This window comes from Notolepis coatsorum, assembly GCF_963971535.1.
Source record: "Notolepis coatsorum genome assembly, chromosome: 5".
Classification (NCBI taxonomy): Eukaryota; Metazoa; Chordata; class Actinopteri; order Aulopiformes; family Paralepididae; genus Notolepis; species Notolepis coatsorum.
The window spans coordinates 103,108,443-103,113,595 of NC_140169.1; the positions used below are offsets into that span (position 1 = coordinate 103,108,443).

A 5,153-nucleotide genomic window follows, 5' to 3' on the forward strand; every position below is an offset into this window, starting at 1 on the left:
GTGTGTTCTGTCACACTAGATCTGTGGAACATAATGATAGGCTACATTACAACCACCACCCAGCCATGATTTCTGACATGACAGCCTGTTCGCCATTCAATATTTAATGCAAATGTTACAGTTTGCCTCCTCACTCACTTAACTTGTTTTGTCTTCCTCTTGGTGGGTTCTTATTACAGTGGGCTTTAGGCTATACCGTATTATATTGCCTGCTGCCATGCAAGGTCAGTCGAATAAAGAGACCCTCCCATTATCTCCCGTGAGTGACCTTTGTTAAACTATTAGAGCGCACGTGACCATGGGGGGGGGGGGGGGGGTATCTTCCTCTTGGCATTATCCTTGCATTCTTCATCGACAATGGGGGACCCTGATGTAAACAAGACGAAAGTCTTTCTCTGGTCTGCATCCCCTTAACAATTGTGTGTATTGAGCTGTACTTTATTGTACTCATTCTGCAATCTGTTAATAAAGTTTTCAATCAATCAAGCATGCGCAAAAAAAATAAAAAAAAACAACAACAAAAACCATCACATCACCAGTCCAAAAACACTGGTCCTCTGGCTCCCACTCTGACTGTGATAGATATACAGGAGATGGGGAGAGAGAGAGAGAGAGAGAGTGTGTGTGTGTGTGTGTGTGGGGGGGGGGGGGGGGGGGTGATGCACACGGGTTGACGTTGTGCTTGTATCTTCAGCAGCAGCAGTGTGTGTAGTAGTGTGTGTGTCAGTGTGTGGACACTCAGTTCCCTTTGCAGCATCCATCGGACGGAATCTGCACCACTACTACATTTCCCACGATTTCTCCTGCAAAGGAAAGATCTCAAGACACACGGGGTCGATAGAAGACTAGACTAAAAAACGCTTGAATTGCGCGTTTTCTCTTTCCACTCAAACTAGAACAACTGTCAAGAACACGCAACCCGGACTCCCTCTGTTGACTTCGGCGCACAGCGAGGTAGGATGCTTTTACCATCGTCGCCCATTGGGTGCATGTGGGTTTCTTTTGCACAGATGTTATGCATTGAACTATTACTTTAATGGCTGCATTCATTGGCACGCATAATGTTATTATAAACACAATGACAATCAACTACGTACAATATTGCTTACAAAGCATACCATATATTCATATGATGATCACCTAGCGCACATGAATGTTGTTTGCACTAATAATTACATTGAACAAGTTTAATAAACAAGCTCTCTTAAGTTCCAAGTCTGTCAGATTGGAATGGCTGCAGCTAAATGCTCCACTCGTGGCATTTGATTGTGTTGCAAAAGTAAAGAGACCTGTAAGAATCGATTGTCATTTGTGGTTTTCATTCATGAATAAGTTTGATCGGGACGGTTCCCCTACGGGGATTATTGGACATTACAGATGGCATAAGGCGTCATTCTACTCTGCTTTACACGGTGTGTGGTACTGATGTGAGACTGCGCTCCCGTTGCATGCACACAGGGTGCCATGTCTCTATGAACAACATCTGCGCGACCACTCCCCCCGCCTAAACAATCATGTCAAACGAAACTTGAATGGATATTGCTACCCTGTATCATTTTATTTTATTTCTCTGTTTCAACCGGTTGGCTAATTTTTGTGACAGCCACATCTCTGATCATACCATCCATGCGCCTTTTGCTTCAAACCTCCAGTTTGTGACAAAGATGGCACGATTCGGAGTACACATGTGACAAGATAATTACATGAAACACAAATTGTGCCATCAAACAGCACCAAACACGTACTGTTGTGGTATTCCTATATCTATGTTATTTGTGGTATGCTGGGCTGGGCTGGGTTTTGACTCTCAAGCAAGGTCATTCCCTATTGGAAAATTATGTTAAAGTAGACATAATTACATAATAGCCTGGCCCATGTGCAGTGCAGGTGCTCACAAAATCAACATATTATGGGATGTATTATTTCTTTCAGTATCTCTGATGATCTATTGTTTTACTGGATCATTTGATCATTCAAAATCCTTTTTTTATTTTTAATTTTCTTTACTAGACTCAGTGAGCGAGGACGTGACAAATGGACTAAGGTCTAAGTCAGTTTGCAAGCTGCTCCACAATGCATGCACTGCATGGCAGACCCATTGTAAAATGGCCCTAGACGTCATGCTACTGGCTCTCTCTCTTCTCTCAAGCCAAATGAAAGCACTGACATTAGGTGATTATATAATGATAATCTGTCTTCAGGCGGTGGGTTAAGCTGTTACGCAAAAAAAATATTATTGCCAGGCAAGGACATCGTCATAGTTAGACATAGTTAGAGTCTAGTATCACTTGTGCCGTGTACAATGTGTGCAGATACAAAGAAAAAGAAAAATGTTTTCTCTCCCTAAAATCTTTATTTAACAATTAAGTATACATACACTATGTCGAATGCCACCTGTCATTATAAGCCCCGCTGTCTCATCCTCTTCTGTACAAAACATTGCAGTATTTCCTCTCACCATTCCCCATTTACCTGAGGCTCATATACTCTGCCTCTGCAGAGGTGATGTGTTGAATGTACCAAGGCTAGTGTGTATAAATGGAACAATTCCATTATTGTTGCCTGTGCCCTCTCTGCCCAGGGTCTCCTCCCGGCAGTGTGCAACAGAATGCTGCTGTCATCATTCACACACACACACGCACGCACGCACGCACGCACGCACACACACACACACACACACACACACACACACACACACACACACACACACACACACACACACACACACACACACACACACACACACACACACACACATTCAGACATCAACACAAAAACATATGGGCTTGCTAACTCAAACTTGCACGCAAACATATTAACAAAGGCAGGGTGGTCTAGAGGTAAAAAGGCCAGGCCAGTAACAGAAAGGTCGCTGGTTTGATCCCTGGCACAGACAGGAGGGTGTAGTCCAGCTGTGAGCTGGTGATTGAAGAGTGGCTTGGATTACAGCTACGGTGCCCACCATCTCTGCCTACTGCACGGAACCCCCAAATTTCATGTGTATGTGTCACTATAGAGGGATATGAGGACTGTGTGTACGTGTCACTATGAGAGATATGAGGACTGTGTGTATGTGTAACTAGGAGGGATATGAGGACTGTGTGTATGTGTCACTACGAGAGATATGAGGATCGTGTGTACGTTACTAGGAGGGATATGAGGACTGTGTGTACGTGTAACTAGGGATATGTGAAAATAACATTGACAACAAATCACATAATACATTACTCACACACACAGACACACCTTCTCTCTATTATACAAGCATACACACATATACATTTCCACAATCCATGTTCACATTCATGAACACATACGGACACTTGTGCATCCTCCCTTTGTGCTCGTCCAGCACACAGACGGACGCCGTAAAGGATGACGGGTGGTGATGCCGCTCACTTACAGGTCCCTGGGGACTCGTGTGTCTCCTGCTGCACCGCCGTGTGTTAATGGCTCTCTGCCCCCGGCGTGACTGACAGCCGGCATTGTAACAGGAAAGAGTTAGTAACCTGCTGTCAGAATGCATTGCCTCCCTCCACTGACAGTGTCATGAGCATATGAGTTGTTGGAGCCTGTTGTCTCGTGTCGAAATTGTCCCTGACACGTTAATGGGTATAGCTCATAATGACAAAATATATAGTGCCATCGGATCTGATTCACGCAGATGGATTTTGTAGAAAGATCTTTCCTTTTTCTTTTGTAGAAATGCTCTATGACGATTGCTTTCTGCAGGACGGAACCCATGCTTCAGTATAGCACCGTCCGTAATGCAGATCACGATTCTGAATCCAGTGTTCGAGTTTTGAGTTTTAAACTAGGCTAGTGGTGGTCCCTATCCGCTTCCATTCATTTGTGCTAAGCTAGGCTAGCTTGCAGCTGGATAGCTCTCTACTGAATGCACAGACAGGAAATTGGTATCTAGCTTCTTGTCTCACTCTGGAGAGGACGGTAAGCACATTTCCAATAATGTTGGCGTGTTTCTTTAAGTGCATTGTAGCATTGTTCCTTTAAACTGTCCCAGAGCCCTCTATCTATTCACACACACATGTGTATGTATGTGGGAGTGTCCAACTCTGCTCAGTATAGCACCACCCGTAATGTAGATTACGATTCGGAATCCAGTGTTCGAGTTTTGAGTTTTAAACTAGGCTAGTGGTGGTCCGTATCCGCTTTCATTCATTTGTGCTAAGCTAGGCTAGCTTGCAGCTGGATAGATCTCTACTGAATTCACAGAGAGGAGATTGGTATCTAGCTTCTTGTCTCACTCTGGAGAGGACGGTAAGCACATTTCCCATAATGTTGGCGTGTTCTTTAAACTGTCCCAGAGCCCTCTATCTATTCACACACACATGTGTATGTATGTGGGAGTGTCCAACTCTGCTCAGCTTTTCCAGTGAATGCCACTAGCCTATCTCTCACCGACAGGCCATTAGGAAGACATACTACAACATTTAAAACTATTTACCTAATAGCCGGACACTCGACTTCTCCTGTCAACAGACATGCTGATAAATAAACTGAATGTCTTTCCCTGTTGATCCAGTGCCAAGGCTGACTCAGATCCATTAGATCTACGTGACGGCCACTGGGGAGAGAGTATTAATTAGCCAAAGTCAGGGGCAAGCACATGACAGAGGGGATGGGGGGCACTTGCGCCAGAGACCAAATAGAGTAAATTCTCCTTTGGTTCATAACAATTTACTCAAGCATAGTAACAGACACTGGGATATTCCCTGCGGTCCATAGATGTCTCTAGATACCAGGAACATGCAAATGGACCTTGTAGAAGTGGAGCAGTCTTCCATTTACTTGGGTATGTACTTTTAAGTCAAGTCAAGTCAAGAGTTTTATTTGTCACGGCATACAAGTATACAATGAAATGCGTGGGGTCTTGCCCGCAACGATTGTGCATAATACAATAGTAATATATAATAAGAATCCAATAGAACGACATTGTGCAATAAAACAAGTAAACAAAGTAGGGCATATCGGTATATGTACATGAGTTATTTACAGAGCATGGTAGGACATGCTAGGTCCTGTGGTAGTGCAATACACTGTTAGGTGAACTTTCTGAAAATATGGCTAGGGCTTAAGAGGTTAAGGAAGTGCCCCTTTTTGCATGCCAGTGGCCAGAGTCATAGAGTGTAGAC

At 43.9% G+C, this 5,153-nt stretch overlaps 1 protein-coding gene across 1 annotated transcript in view; it reads left to right on the forward strand.

Moving 5' to 3' along the window:
* Nucleotides 1-854: 854 nt before the first annotated feature.
* The window catches only part of vsnl1a (visinin-like 1a), a gene marked incomplete at its 3' end in the record, with an annotated part of 149,879 nt that continues 145,580 nt past the window's right edge, over nucleotides 855-5,153 (forward strand). Inside the window, exon 1 of the mRNA XM_084314868.1 lies at nucleotides 855-954. The remainder of the gene's footprint in view (nucleotides 955-5,153) is intronic.